This window comes from Oenanthe melanoleuca, chromosome 4 (assembly GCF_029582105.1).
Source record: "Oenanthe melanoleuca isolate GR-GAL-2019-014 chromosome 4, OMel1.0, whole genome shotgun sequence".
In the NCBI taxonomy this organism is placed as follows: Eukaryota; Metazoa; Chordata; class Aves; order Passeriformes; family Muscicapidae; genus Oenanthe; species Oenanthe melanoleuca.
The window spans coordinates 27969998-27986566 of record NC_079337.1 but is presented as its reverse complement, the minus strand read 5'-3'; the positions used below and the strand labels follow the sequence as shown (position 1 = coordinate 27986566).

Genomic DNA, 16569 nt, shown 5'->3' with positions numbered 1-16569 from the left:
TCCAAATGTTGTGCATGCTGCTGGACATAGCAGAATTCAGACAGCACTTGAGTGTGCCACCAGACCATGGACACTGCTTGCCTCAAATCTAGCCTCAAACGCAAGATTTCATCCAAAATCAATGCTGTGAAAAAGATCAACTTTTAAGACACACTTACCCCCACCACCCCCAGCAAAGCCTTAAATGTGTATGTACTTCTAATTCTTATTCTGTGCCTATAAGGATACATTTGCTGTCTCCCTTTACAAATTACATAAAGAAATCAAAACATCTTTACCAGTTGACTGAAATAATTGTTTCCATAATCCTTCCCTATTCCCAGAAACCCTATAATCAAATCTAGAATTGGTTCTGTCATAAAACCCACTTAAATTTTCCTTCTGGCTCTCAAGCAGCATGTGTTAGAGACAGTCCTTGAACCAAAGCTCTGTTTAACCTTCTCCCTGAAGAAAGATGTATTTATTAAAAGCCAATCAAAGCCATTTCTCATGAAAAAGAATGAATTTCAAGAACTGAAATGAACTCGCCACAAAGGAAACACAAACCTGCTCTTTATAACCAAATTGTGGACATTGCGGGTCCAGATAAGACATAGGAGTGTCTTTCACCACTCAAGTTTGTCAAACGCTTTGCTGAAAAGTTTGAGGAAACCTTTGGTTTATGTACTGCCTGGTAAGCAGTTCTGGATGAGGGCCAAAGCACAGAAGCCTTAATTCATTTTGTCAGCAGCTAACAGACTGATTCCTCTCCCAAACTCTCTGGAAACAGTGAACAAACTCCTTTTTTCTGCTGCCTTTGTTTGCGAGCAGGATGATTCAGTCCCAAGATCAGGTACAGTAGCCTTCTGCTACCTTCTCTCCATAACCTCTCCATGATTTAGATATCATCCAAGAAATTATGGGACTAACTTGAAAATAAAAAAGTTTATACAGATTTTAACAAAACAAACATTTTAATATGCTTTTCAAGCCCTACAGTTTATATTCCTAAGTTTATTAAAAATATTCATGTTGTCTAGAGGCTCTCATTAGTATTGCTAGTCAATGTCATTTGTTTTCACACAAGCAGAAATGCAGAATTTTTAGGAAAAAAACTTCTGTTTATTAGATCATAATAGTTGACCACAGACAATTATCTAGATGATAAATCCCTTGCCCACAAAAACAAAAAATCCAAGGCTGGAACAGAAAGCAACTTTTCTTAACCAACATCCTTATCAAAGAAATATTTATTTAGTCATTGTACTTTCACAATAATTTTTGCTTTTGTCCCCCTCTAAATGAACATCTAAGTCTTTGCTTTGGCCTGATGAATGTTTGAATTCAAGGTGATTTTCTTGGTGTATTTCTTGTTTTATTCTTAGTATACTACCTGCTATATTATCTGTAATTATACCCCTTGTTTCACTAACCTATTAATCTGCCTGACAGTCTGCCTAGACAGCATTTTGAAAATAGCCAAGTGAACTAAAAGGAGAGTAATCAACCTACCTCAATAACCTATGGAGAGCTATGTATGAGGCAATGGCTCAAGTTACACTTCATAAAAGCACAACGGAATATGGCAACATTAATGCCAACTTCCAGCTTCAAAAAATGAACCACTGAGAAAAGTAAACTGTCTCTCCTAATTAGACCTTGGCATCGTCCTCTCAGATTTACAACGTCATTATTTTGCTTTGAATAAACATCACTACTTCTTTCCTAAGCAAACTCTTTGGTTCTGTTTCAATTATTTCTTTTAAATATTAAAGAGCAGGAAACATTTGCTTTCCCTTGTCACATCCTGTCTTCTTTACATAGCATCACACAGTCCCCTTTGAAATGCCTGCTCTTATGGCAAGCCTGACATGCACAGTTCAATCAAAATATTTGCTATTGTCTTTTGCCAGCTACAAACAAATTTCTGCACAAACTCTGAAAAGGTTTAAAGGCTTCGACAGCCGTCTAAAGCCAAGCTAACACGACTGTCAAAGAAAGGCGGTGTCGAACTGCTCGGCTTCCCTGCTACCACTCTGACTTAGAAAAAGAAAGACAAAGCAATCCACTCACACAGCAGAGTTCCTGGCAAGAGCTCACTGGCTATAAAACCACTGCTTTCACAAAATACTCGAAAGCAGAAAAACCTCACGAACATTTAGAGATGAGTATGAAAGGGTAACTTACATTATTTAGAAAGACAGGAAAGGACTGCTGCAGTTTCTTCGTTATTTTACACTGCTGTTGGCAGAGCAGACAACCAAAAAAGTTCACCTAAAGAAATCCCTCTTTTTTTAATTCTTCATCTCCCAGTTCATTTACTCTGGAGTCTCTCAGCCTGAAGAGATCCGACAGTCAAAAGTTTATCCCCTTGTATTTCCGAATGATATGGCCGACTTTCCTTGGACACATACCAATGATGCAGTAAAAATAGACAAAAGTGGGGGGTTGGGAAGAAGCAATCTAGCTTGAGCCTGAATCCTCTTAACTCAATGTTTTCTGTAAAAGCTGCTCTTATGTCAGACGATCCCATTCCTACCCTAACTTGCAGAGAAGTCAGTCATCCATCTGGTTTTCATAAACTGCAAATTACAGGCAAACCAGGGAACGTATACAGTCCAGTTTAAGCAGAACTCCCTCAGCACCAGCCTTACAAGTAACCTGAGGTACAAAGGCTTTGAAAATAAACAGCTGGCCCCATGGCGGGATGGCCTCCCGTCTGCAGATGCCTGACTGCTCCCACATGCAGCGCTCAGCAGCCCCGAGCACCACCCACCTCTCGAGAAAGTGACAGCCGGGTCCCCACGCTCCCGCTCTGTAAACAAACCGACGCTGCAGCCTTCCCTCACCCCCAGCACACGCAGCCTCTCTGGAAAGAGGCGGGAAAATCCAGTGCATTATATGAAACCGTCAACAACTTAGCAAGTCATTTACAACAACAACAAAACAAATTTTATAAACAGGGACGTGAACGCTGATCCCTTTACATCCTCTAAATGCTTCTAGATGGGAAACAAATCTAATGTGTTGGTAAGTTTTGTTTTGTTTTGTTTTGTTTTGTTTTGTTTTGTTGGGGTTTTTTTCCTACTAAGGCAACTCAGAGCCAGTGAACAGCTGCTGAATAGGGAACTTTTAGGGTGGTTCAAGCCATTCTTTACCAGAATGAACATTTTACCAAAAGTAGCAGAAGCAAAGGTTTGATATGCACCCCATGAAAGTCCATGACTCAAAGCCCCCAAGTCACCTTCAGTCCCTGTTTTCGTCTATTTAAAGGTCTAGTGCCCTGATTACATTCAAGTACCAAAGGCTTAAGGAGACACCTATATTTTTGGATACTTCATAGCTTCCGTGTCAGGACTGAAGAAGATTCTTTTTCTTCAAGAAAAAAAATTCATGGTTGATAAAAAAGTTTTGCCATTATTTAAAATTAAAGTTGCTGTTATCTGTATGCTCTTTAAAATAACAAATTTTATTTAGTTGTTAGTTTTAGCAGAGGATTTTTCAAGCTTTTTTACTGGGAATAATCTTACTCTGCTTGAACAATGAGACTCTCTGAACAAGGCAGCTTTCACTAAAGCATTGGTGAATCAGTACAGTGAGTCATTAACAAAATAAAAACACCATTGTAAACGCTCTGCCTGAAAGTCCTGAGCCTTGTCACTTGCTCAGTTTTTCATCTTGGCACAATCAGGATTGTGCTGATGGTCTACTTATTTGTACCTGAATCCAGGACTGACACAATTGGACTGTTAAAGCCAAAAGCAGTTGAATGGTTTAAAAAAAAAATTTAAAAACCAAACAAGCCAGCAACAACAACAAAAAACCAACACCAAACCCAAAAAACAAGGCTCTCTAGTCAGTAGAAGCAAAGGAGGAAATTATGAATTAATTTTTTGTGTTTATTTTTGCCTGTGCTGTCACGATTTCTTCCAGTCGCTGATTAATTTCAGTCACATCAGGTAGAGATCCCAAAGGTATTATATTCCTGAAGCTTTTGTGAAATAAGGCAGCTGTCCAGATGTGTGAAATACAGTCCAGTGATCCAATGTAAAAGGCTACACTCAGCTGTATTATTAGACACCAGGGCACCCCACACAAACAAGAGATTGATGAGAACAGATTCCATGTGCCCTATGGCTCAGCTGCTACTAAAGTTGGACAACTCGGCCTGCATTCTAGCATTTTCCTTCTTCTGCTCTCCTGTCATGGTAGTAAGCAGCAAAATACACAAAATGCACAGATGTCAGCTAAGCAAATAATATTATTTTTTGAAATTGCAATAAGCAGGGTTTGATAACAGTTGCGTTATTCTCCCACTTAGTAAATAAGTGGGGTGAACTGATTACCTCATGTTTTTACTGATATTTTCCAAAGAACCTGATCCTAGTAGAGCAGACTTACAGGTATGGGGACAGAAATTATTTCATGGGCCATAGCATAGTCCTTGTGTGGTTTTCTGGGCACACAGGTCTCTCCCCACTGTACAAGGACAAGCTGAATGACAATTATCTTTGGAATAAGAATGGGGTTTTTTTGTGAGACGTGGTAATAAAGAGAAGAGTAAGTGGAAATAACTACTTTCAGTTTGTGATGCTTTTTCTGGCTACATGTTTATTCCCCCAACGGAGCAAATGCATTAATTCACACTGAGCTCTCAGATGGTCTTCAATATATCTATTCTCTCAAAAAAACCAGTCCATTTACATCAAAGGTGACTTTCACAAATAACAATTCCTTAAGGAAATTCAAGATTCAAAACCAGTAGGTCAATTTTAAATGATCTTTCATTTTCCAGGCTTTGGAGATCATTCTTATTCAACTTTATCTCATTTTTTATTTTGTATTTTTCATTTCCTCTTTTATCTCATTCCTATGAGGTACTAGTATCCTACTGTCCATACATAGCTCCTGCCTCCAGGCAGGCCAGCTGTGTGTTTCCTCACCAGTGCCTGGATTTAAGGCATCATTTGATGCTCACCTTCTCAAACTTTGTCTCTGTGAATTTTGGGGCAGTCAAACATTGTGTTCCTATTGAGCACAGGGATCTTGGCTTTCTGGAGAAATGGAGATAGAAGATACTTGTCACTTTGATGGTGAGAAAATTTACTCTAGAAAGCTTCATACAGGAAAGACTGCAACAAAGAACAGATCAGATAGGAAAAACAACTTTCTAGCAGCAATTTGTCTTTTTAGAAAAATGGCAGCTTCCATTTAAGATATTTTCAAATGCCAGCTGCAAAACTAACCTATTATCTTCCATGTTAATTTTTCACCAAGATCAACTTTGTTAGCAGTATTAGTAGGACAAGAGTGGAGTAGGATGCAGCTTAGATACCAATTATGCTGATTATGTATCTTTATATGTAGATGCTTGAAAGGTTTTTTCAAATGCCATTGCACGTTCCTCAAAGCAAGGGAAAAGGGTCCCTCCTCAGTCAGTGATGGACTGGTTGTGACACACAGGAGGTGGCAGAATATGTATCTCTCTTGGTCTGAACTCTGCTCCCATCTAGTCTAGGGTGGTTGTATTGGGAGCACTGCATTGCAAAGGTATAGTTGAAAGCAATCTGTTTTTCAATGAGCTTTTTTTTGCAGCTTAAATACTGAGAAGGTGACAAGTGAAAGGTCTTGGTTTGATGGAGGATGCACCTTCCATTTAATTTGAATCTGTGAAATTACCTAAATGATAGAAGCTCAAGATGGTAGATTAACAAGCCTGGGTCTCACAACAGGTGTATGTTCATCTCTGGTTTTAACACTAGACCACTTGGTGTAGGACTCTGAATGTGTTTATGCAGATTTCTAGTCAGTCACAATTCTAAATGAGTCTTCTGATACAAACAAGCTGGCAGGTTTTGTACCGACTGAAAAAACACAGGTCTGATAAACTAAGACAAAATTACCACTGGAAGAATTCAAGGTGAAGCTTCAGTTCACTTAATGAAATAAAATGACGGTAGATTTTTTTCATCTTTAATAGACAAATTTGCTGTGACATTATGAATTATTTTATCACTAGCATTCTAAAGCCAGCCCATGAAACAGCTGCCTTGGGTCTGGATTCATATGCTAAACTTGTATTCAGTAGGTCTGGCCTCACATATTTTATCATAGCACTTCAGCTTGGTGCCGAGTGACTTGAGTTCGGCAAAAGCATGTCCCCCTCCAGAAAGGCCCGTAATTGTTAGCTGATCTTCCAAAGAGATACCATGTGATAATCCTTTGCTGCCTGCTCCAACTCTTAGATGAGAATGGAGCTGCTTTAGTGTTTTTGGTATTTTTTTTTCATGATGTATGTATTTTGCTTTATAATATATCACTTCTCTTCCACAGAAAGAAAAAATACATCTCAGACAAAACCAGAAAGCATTATAACCTTGATGTCGTTGTTGAAGCCCCATGGCTTCAACATGGCTTCTGTTTTCACTACTGCCTGCAGTAGCCCCTGCCTGTCCACAGGAAAAAAAAAAAAAAAAAAAAAAAAAAAGACATAAGCATAACTAAGTCACTTTTCCCATTAAGTCTCATTTACATCTGTGTCTTCAGGAATCTGGGCTTGCCTGGGACACACGAGCTCATTCTGAGCACATTGGTAATGGAGACATACACAGCCTTTTCCCTTCTAAGTGAGACGAAATTATTCCTTTTTCCCACCTGGAAGTCTGCAGAATAGGAGTTAATGGCTAGATACTTCATATTCTTTAAGCAACAAGAAAGCAAACACTATGCAATGCATATGCGCCAGTGGTTTTCATCAGGAAAGGTCAACTATTAGAAGAACATCATTTCAAAAGACAAACATTAGACTGTTTGCAAAGGCCCCTGTTCCCCTCTGAATATGCCCTCACACTTCTTACTTCACACTGAGGCACTAGTTGAACTCCCAGTGAACAGATACAGTTCACTGCCTGACAGAAAACTGCCCTGTGAAAAAATGCATCTGAGAGAGGTGAATTAGCTCATAGGTGTCCACTAAGTGCTGCAGACATTATGGATTGGAGCAGGGGAAGAAAGACAACTGCAACCAAATGCTCAAGCTTCTTATAAAAATATACCATGTAACAGCAGGTAAGCCCCACACTCCTCCTGACTTTAATCCTACCTCAAGGTCTTCAGTCAACCACATCCCTTAAATATAGGCATACACTCAGTTTGTGCCAGCTCACGCTTCTGGTCTGCACTGCTCCCAGTCATAGTTTGCTACTCTGAGAAATTAACCATCAGCCCTGGCTCCTGTAAAATTGTACTGTCTCAGTATTACTGTTTTTCACAAACTTCCATTCATGTAAGCTTCATTTCAAAAGCAACTATCCATGAAACTCTGATGTATGTCTGCATTCATAAAAAGTTCTGAACCAAAAGTAATGTGTCCAAATACCACTTTTTGTTTGAAAACATAATCCATCCAAGAATCAGAAATGTTACCATGTGACTGGTACCACAAAGAAATAAGCACATGAAGAATCACAGCAAACAGTTCAAAAGCAGCTCTGGGCCTGAAGCTGGTTCAGAAGATATTTGTTGAATACTGGACACTTTGTTTCCCAAGAAAAATAGAAAGGACTATATTTTCTTTAAAAAAAACCCAAAAAGACCTGACAACTAAAAACCCCCATGCTTATATATTTCTTGGCTTAGTCTTTCTCTGACCTCGCTTGGAGCTATTCCCCTTTACAGCACACAAAAAAGTAGTATGTGCCTGGTTTACCCTGGACCTGCCCTACTTTCCTGCCTTCAAGTACAATAAAGAGGAAAAAGAAAGTATGTTGAGACCTTTGTACTGAAGAACCTGAGACTCCAGGGAAGAACAAAGAGCCCCCTGTCTCTCAAACTGCAAACACTGGGCTGTAGTGAGGAAAACAGAGTAGGAAGGGAATACAGCAAGGAGAAAAGAGCTCTGGGGAAGCTCTTAAGGACTGAGAGGCCGGGAGAACAAGCATCTTAAATGGCATGGAACACAGAAGTTCAGGAGGATGGGACATGGGATGCCAGGGAAAAATGTGCCTCTAGGATAGGAAGAGAGTTGTGGCAGAAATATGAAGAGGCTGTGAACTTTGTGAGTGAGGCAAGGGGCATGGATGACAGGTGAAAGCTACGTGCTCTCCCTGCGCAGGCATAAGCTGGAGACTTGGACTAAAGATGAGGCCAGAAACACTACAAGCCAGAGTGAAAGGCTGACAGTCTTGAAGCTGAGCAGAGCTTTGGGACAGGTAGGGAACAAGATTTCTTCTATCAAAACTGTCCTTATCTATATACCTGTAGGAGAATAGTTTGTAAGGATGGTGCAGGAGGCAATCTTTCCTAATGAATTACAGCTGTAATTGTTTTTAATAAAGGACTGGTGATGGTGCCAGTCCAGTCTGTCTTGACATAATTACCACTCATACCTGCATGCATATAAGAGATACTGTGCCTGCTCTATCCATGTGGACGTCTCTTCCCTCTTTTGCAGCCAGAGCCACATTAGCCCTGGCTCACACTTTTCCCATCTGTGTATTGGAATGTGACAGTGTAACATTTTCCATAGCCAGTATGATCCAAGGAAATGTTTTGATGTTGACGTTGGAACCCAAAGTGTATATGAGTACTAAGCATAGATTTTGAAGTGATAGAGAAGAGTAGGTATGAGGAGAAAATTACAGGGAAAATGGAGAGAAGGAAACATTTCTTTAGACAGATGGTCTCCTGAAGGCAATGTCTGAAAAGTGCTGAAAGTTCAGCCACTGCAGTGCTGGAGTTGATATTAACCTCATCAAATACTTATCAACTTGCTCTTAGACATTTGGAAATTAATTAAAAAGAAGTCCAAAGGTATCATGCAAAAGTTAAGCATCCCAGTCAGAAGCAGAAATTAAACTATGTGTATGGGAACATACCATAATTCTCACAGTCCAATTTCAGTCCTTAAGTAACCAGCCTCTCTATTGCCTTCAGCAAGAGTTTTGCCAGAGTAAAACCTGCAGAATTCCATGCCAGTATATTATATTAGGATAAAAAAATTTAACTTTTGACAGTATATTAGGGAGCATTAGGTAAAGTGTCATCTGAAAACACTGCAAAAGAAGAAAGATGTTGAGAAGAAAACAAGCCACAGAATGATTTCATTTTGTGAGAGAAACTGCGGTACAGTCATTGAATTTTAATGGATACAGTGCTTCTTAGTTTCACATGCTGTGAACGAGCAGTGATAAGAGGAAAAGGCTGATAACAGCCATGATAATTTTTTTTAGACAGCAGCAACAAAGAAGAGCACAGCAAGCTACCCTCTTAATTAAGGACATTTTATGCTACAAGCTAAAACTGGTGCTTTCTTAGACTTTTGGGCAGCTACACAGGCAAAAAGAAGGAAGCAAATATTTAAAAGCTTCTTAATGGATGAAGAAACCATGGCATCTAAAATGTTTCCTGCCTACTTAAGCACACACTGGGATATAGTCTGCTTTCTGGGCCAGAGAGAGGTGAGCTAGAGAGAGAAATGAGCCATCTGGAGGCTACAATTAATAAACCAGTCCTGTATGTACCCTAAAAGAAGGTAGCTTGTATGACTGTGCCTTTATCATACTATCAAAGTAGCAATGCAGAGAGCCTGTTCTGTAAGCCACTAATTCCAGTAAGAAGAAAGTTTAGGGCTTACCCATGGAGTCCAAGGAAACATCTTCCCAGTATGAGAGCAGAGCATAGCTACTGTAAATGCTGGAATGCCACTGAAGGTTGCTTCTTTCAGCATTGCTGGCTAGCACAAAGGCTAGATGTGTCACACAGGAGGGAGACAAGTCAAAGGAATCAGTGGAAACGGGTAGATACTGATGATTTAAAGGCAGCACAGACCTGAAGATAACTTAGCCACTGCCATTCGCTCTCTGTCACAGGCAAGGAAGGTAGGAAGTAATCTCTTTTTTCTCTGTCTAAACCCAAGATTTACATTATATTTCAGGCAGGCCACCCAACAGAACGAGACCTGTGGTAAATACCTGGTTGAGAGACTCCCTATATTCTCCTGGGGTGAATTTTGCACACATAACCTACCTAGCAAACCTTTTCCTTCCTAAGAGAAGTACCTTCTCCAGATAACATCACCAAAATAAAATGCACACCTTAGAGGAAGACCCTCTGCTCTTAATGTATAGTGAGTAATATCTGGGTACTACAGTCCTGCTGCTTTTTTAATAGAAAAGGCTGCATGCTTAATATTTTTCATTGTTTTATAATCAACTTCCACTTTAGTGGCAACAACATCCCTTACCTAGCATCTAATTCTTAGGAAAAGGGATCTGGGGAAAAAAAAAAAAAAAGCCATAATGAAAGATTTTTAGAAGCTTTCATATGCATGGGTGAAAACTGAGGATATCAATTAGAGGGTTTGGATTTAAGAGAGAGGACAACTTACCCAAGAGGCTGAGGAGGCAAATCTCAGCCTTTGTCCCTTTGGAGACCTGACTTCTGATAGTGACTGACTTTATAAGGAAATCGATCCAAACCTGACAGAAGGCTGACATTGCTTCTTTCAGACCCTCAGACATTTTCCTGTTACCTGACAGTTCAGTTTCCTGATCAGACTCAAACAGCTGATGGGAAGGAGACACAAGCAATATTATTTCACTTACAAGCTCTCACTTATCAAAGCCTTAACTGATGTGTCAAGCATGTAGGACATATCAGCAGAGCACTTGCTAATAATAAACACTGAGGCAAAAAGTACCCTTAAAGCCTTCTGCTTTCACTAAAAATTCAAATGCCAGTGTCGTGAAGTAGCACTGCAATAACTCAAAATTCTTAGTAATTTAGAGAGTTGCTCCTTCCCAAGATATTGATCCATACTGGGAGCTGGTCTGATATTCCCAAGGGCAGTGGGAATCTAATAATCTGGTAACCATGAGTATATTTGGGAAATACTGATAAGAGTTTAGGGTTTGAGTCAACCCCAAATGAATACCTTTCATTAAGTTCTGAACAATAGCTATATTACAAGTGTGCCTGCAGACTAAATTCTCATCCACACGAAAGTGCTGGAAAATGCACCTACAGAACCAGAGGAAGAATATTAATCACAGTAAGCAGTTTTATTTCCAGCTTCTTTGCAAATTTTATCCTTCTTTCGTCAATTGAGCATGATATGCTTCTCTGCTTCCCAGGACATCTGAAAGCTTTAATTACTATTAGTAAATAACTTTGTTTTCACAAACTGCCTACCAGCTCAGAATCAAAAAGTGCAATTATAGCTTATTCCATTCAGAGCAGTTCTTCTATGAAGAATGTTGATTCAGCACCTCGTTTTAGCAAGCCCTGTAAACACATCTTCAACATTATATCTCTGGGAGGGGAAAAAAATATTTTAATTTCTGGCCTGTTTACCCTGATGCAAATCAAACAGGCACAGTCTGCCCCTTCAGAGCCAGCCATGTTGTGCTGAGCTTGTGATACACAAGGGATTTCTTTCTTTAGTCAAGAGACAATGTGGTGAGCATAGTGATTGCTCCTAACTACGTCCTGCAAGGGCACAGCAACAATTCCTAGGTGTGTGGTGTATCTCCCAACTTTCATTTAACTACTGAGGTGCTGCTCTATTAATCTATAGACAAAAACCATCTTTACTAATCAAGGCTCAGTATCTATCTGCTGCTTACTGCAACTGACTGAAACACTTTGGCTTGTATTCACAGCCTGGCACAGAAGCAGCTTATTGTGGTAATTAGCTTTAATTCATACACTACCACACATGCTGCTTCTCTACTGCTGTAGAGAAGGCTCAGACTCAGAACTGAACAACCATCAGCATCAAGACCCACCTAAAAGATACTAACTATAACAGCTACCTGTAATTTGATCAGTGTTATTAGAAAGTTTCTGTCTACCTGTCTCTTAGCCACTGCTTTCTAAACAGTATTGCTTGACTGGCCCTCTGCAATCCACAACTCAATGAATGATTCAGTTATTAAGATCCTATAGGTTGAGTAGGATTGTTGAGCCAAAAGTTTCCAAGCTGCCCCAGGGCTGTCTGCAGAAGCTGTGCACAGCCCCAAAACACAAGCAGCACAGCAGAGACAAAGGCATAACCCCCTGGGTATTCCTCTATTGGGTATATCCACAGGGAGCAAGTTTAAAAAGCTGAAAGGAATATGGCATCAGGCCTTGCTTTGGATTTGGTTTTTTTTTGTTTTGTTTTGTTTTTTTGCATGAGTCATGGCTAATTAATGAAGATCTGATTGCAACTTACTTTCCTGTGATTTTAAATAGAGGAATAATGAACATGTTTATTTACAGTGACAGCCACCTTTCTCCCCCTGAGATATCTTGAACTCACAGCCTGAGCCTCAGTTACCACATGAAATCTACACACTGACTTGCCCAAACTTTAGGAGCAGACTAGTTCTGAGATTCTGCATGGTGGCCAGCTCTGACAAGGACATTAAGACTTCCTTTGCTGGTGTAAATGGTAAAAGAGAAAGTCTAAAAAGTCCATCAATATATGTAGTGCAGTGTAAGTTGAAGAATAATGCCCAAACAGGCAATATTTGATTTCAAATTCTGAAAATTAAATGCTTATTCCATCTCTGCAGTCTTTCGCTCTGTGGAGCTGTGAACAGTTCCCATTAACAACAAAAAAGACTGAAATCTCTGACCACGACTTTCTTTTTCTACTGCTAGGTACATATATACAAACATGTCAGCACCTGTCAGCATTTTGGGGAGCATTCATTTTATAGTATCTCATTTCCAGCCATTTCACACTTTTCCAAACCACACTACTCATGACCTTGCAAAAAGTGCTGCTGTTTAAAATTAGACTGAGTGAACAAATACTGTAAATGCATCTAAAAATAAGAACTAGATTAAAGATTAAATGAAATATATATATATATATATATATATATGAATATTCCAACAACTAAATTTAAATGGGTTGTGTCCTCATTAACTTCCTCCCTTTTGCCTTCCAGGAAGGTCTCACTTGAGACTGAAATTGTGTGGTCCTTGCAGTCATGACACTGCATACAAAGTAGCTGCTCTTTTACTTCAGACAGAGGAAAATGCTTTAATAGCTGCTTCTCTGAAGCAGCACCTACCTGCCTTGCTAAAACATCCCCTTAGTCTTATGAGGAAAAGCCACAAGAAGACAGAAGGCTACTTACTAGTATTCCATAGAGTCAAGGTGGGAGAATCAGAGGCTGAAATTCACTGTGCCTCTGATGAGAAGATTTAGCTCCCTGCAGCATTCAGACAGTTGCTCCCATTACAGGCATCGGGTGGCTGAGTTAAAGGGTGGCCGTGCACAAACATAAACAGCTTGTCAGCACAACCCAAAGAGGCGGGCCTGTCCTGCCAGCCACAATGTGAGCCAATGATTAGCTCCTGCTTCGCATTCTGGGTGTTCAAGATACTGCGTTTCATTATTAAGCAGGGGAACAAGAGGGACTGACTGGGAAGGGCTAAGGCTTGACAGTTTACTGCTAGGCATTAAAATGCTTAAGGTGGAAGGAAAAACAAAAATCAATAGATCACTTCAGGAAAAGCACGTATTTGCTGTGTATTCATAGAAACACTTTTAGGGAGCCTGCAGGCATTTCCAATGCACTGTTTCTTTTAGGTCAATCAAACACACAAGCAAACAAAAGTAGTCTAAATTTATTTCATATTCACTCTATGGAAGTTTTACTTGCAAAGTCTCTAATTCTGTCCATACTTTTTCTTATTCTCATTCTAACATTATTTATCTGCTTTATTTGCTGAAAGTGGCATTTCTCGCTTCTCTGCCACAAATTCCATATTCTCACCTCCTTGACCTGATCACCCCAACCTTCATTGATCCTCCTATGATTGCTTCCCTTAGACTCCATCTTAACTGTTTGTTCTTTGGTTCCTGATCCTGGAAAGAGCAGAGTCACAGACACACCTTAGAGTAAGGTTCTGTGAGATAACCAAGTTGAACTAGCAAGTTATTGCTGTCAAAAGTAGAGGTGTTAAGTCTCCCTTCTCTTTAGCACCACACTGTGCCCTCCTTGTCTGTCTCCCCATCGTTCAAGGAAAGGTGATGTAACACAGAAGCAAATGCTTCTCAGTCAGTTTACTGATCTTAACACAGAGGCAAAAGAGGCATTGCATGGAGTGAATACTCCCTGAAATATAAGCTGCTTCTGATCTTGCCCCAGTCATCTATGTTCCCACCTGTCTGCCCAAATTCCTCTCTCCTTTGTTGTTTGAATTGAATTGTTTGTAGTTAATTGAATACCCTGCTTACAGCTGGTGATCCTGTGTCATCGCATCCTCCTTTCTTATGCCTGTAGTTTGGCTGTGAGACCTGTCTGCCACCAAAACCTGTCTCGTCAAGTGTTTTATGATAACTCCCTGTGTAAATATAATGCTTTGTGCTTCAAGCCTCAGACCCTTCAAGCTCTTTTCTGCCTTGGAAATAACTAGAATCCTCCTTAAATCTATGTCATCTTTTTTGCTTTCACTGTCTTTTCTCTGACCTTTCTGATTAATTCTTTTCTCAACATCTATTCCTCCCTCTCTCGCTCTCCTAAAGGCACCTTACTTCTTGTTATATACTATCCAGCTTTTACTATTTGCTTGTGCAGGCTCCTGTACCACTTTGTCAGTGATTTACAAGCATCCATTTGTATTTTTCTGCTTTTCTCCCATCCCATATTTCACCCTATGTTTTAGGCATACTGCATTAAATGCCCTGACAGCTCCCAATTTTTGACCCTTCTCTGGGGTCAAATTAAAGCAGTCCAATCACACTACATTCTGTGTAGTCTTGGCACAAGTCATTTCTCTCTCCTCTGATTTGATAGATGAACTGAACTCCCTGCAGAAGCCGATGCTGGAGTTAGTGCCTCTTTTAAATGGGCGGGCGTATCTCAGCTCTCCAGCTTCTGCTGACAGGCTGCAGGAGAATTTTTGCACAGAGTGCTGCATCGCAATGTGCTCGGGTCACATTTGCAAGATTTTCTTCACAGTGAGATGTATTAGGCACGATCTTCAAAAGAAATCTCAGATTCTGGTGCAATTGCACAGCTCCATCAGCTGCCACCCAGGTACATAACATACAATGCCTCTACTTTTGCCCAGATTTCCTACTCAGTCTGTGCTATCCATACCAGCACCATTATTTTACCACAACTCTCTTCTAGTATTTTTAAGATATAAATCTCTGCCTGAGGTCTGCCATGTGATCACAGTATGTAATTACTTTATTTATTTTGATTATTGAGCCTGGACCTTATTTTCAATGCACCTGCATTGTTTTCACAAAAAATTCAGCAACTGAGGTAATCTTCTGTTCTATACCACAGCCACATTGCCTACACCTCTATGAAAGCCATGCTTTCATGTCCTGAGCTTCGAGGCCTTTTCAGAGTTTCTCCTTTCTTACTGATCCACTCCCACAGCTCTCTTCATCACAAGGTCTGGCTTTTCAACTTTCTCTCTTCCTTACAAAGCTCTCTTTTCTTACTTTGTTTGCTATGCAGAGAATGCCTTGCTTCATCAAATCACATTTTTTATTTGATACCTATCTTTCTTTTCAACCTTTGCACTCTACTTGTCACAAAATATAAAAATAATATATCAGAGTGAGAGTAGGAGAAACAATGATTAGGAAAAAAGTCACTCCAGAAAGAGAGATGTCTCACCTGTGTATATGAAATATATGTGTTACAAAGCTTCTACCATAAAATACATATTGCATGTTATGCACCTTACACTGTTAGATTTTTTTTTTAATAGAACAGGATAGGCATGAAAAGCCCTTAATGGATATGGATCAAGTGCCCAAACACTATACATGAGATTGTGAAAAGACTGCTATAAAAAGACTGTTTGTAGATGCACAAGAGAAAGTAAGCTAGCTATTGCATCTCTGATTCCCATGGAAATTTATTTAAGATGCTAATTCAGTGTAGCCACAACTAAAGAAAGAAAAGAGAGAGCAAGAATGAGCTGATTTAGTGGAATTTGTTGAAAAGCACACTTTAGACAGGCACTCTGGGTCCAACTCTGTGACTCCAATCATAGCATTATGCCAAGGGTGAAGCTGCCTCTTTGTCCTTAAGCCTTGTATGACACAGGAAAATTGTTACCAGCCCTGCCAACCATACCAACCCAGGCACCAGCTAAGTGTGATGGCCAAGCTGATTTAATATCTTACTTTCATCAAAAAGTCATCATCCCTCCTCTTTTTGCTGCCATTCCCAGCTGCAAGGCCTGCTCGTCTCTCACATGTGTTGCAGGAAGAGTGTGAAAGCTCACAGACCAAATTTGTCTTGCTGGATGTGTCTTTCAGACAAGTTAATGATCTGACTCAAATATACCTGCCATGTTAAGCACCCAAAGTGCCAGTGGAGGGAAACAGTAAACACATGTTGCTGATGGTAGAGAGGGAAAAAGTAGAGATCAGAATCACCACCCTTTTTTTTTTTTTTTTCTATATGCAAAACATGGCTATCATCCCCAAGAAGCTACCATCTATTCTGCGGTGAAACTTAAAACCATGACCCCCAAATGCACGCCATTCTTAAACATGAGATCCCAAAACCTGATGAGTCCCTTCCAGCTCAGCAGATTCTATGGTACAGTTCAGCAGAACTT

The 16569-nt window shown here is 40.0% G+C and overlaps 1 protein-coding gene across 13 annotated transcripts in view; it reads right to left on the bottom strand.

The window, feature by feature from the left end:
* TRIM2 (tripartite motif containing 2) overlaps positions 1–16569 on the bottom strand; it is a 94532-nt gene that overhangs the window by 63658 nt on the left and 14305 nt on the right. For 2 of the 13 annotated variants that reach the window (XM_056490720.1, XM_056490729.1), the window contains exon 1: positions 13110–13255. The exons of 5 other annotated variants lie outside the window; for them this stretch is intronic. The gene's annotated coding sequence lies outside the window, so the exon portion shown is untranslated. Of the gene's footprint in view, positions 1–2166; positions 2489–10366; positions 10545–13109; positions 13256–16569 lie in introns of those variants that run through there. 6 more of the 13 variants (XM_056490730.1, XM_056490733.1, XM_056490723.1 and 3 more) reach the window with 4 other exon arrangements.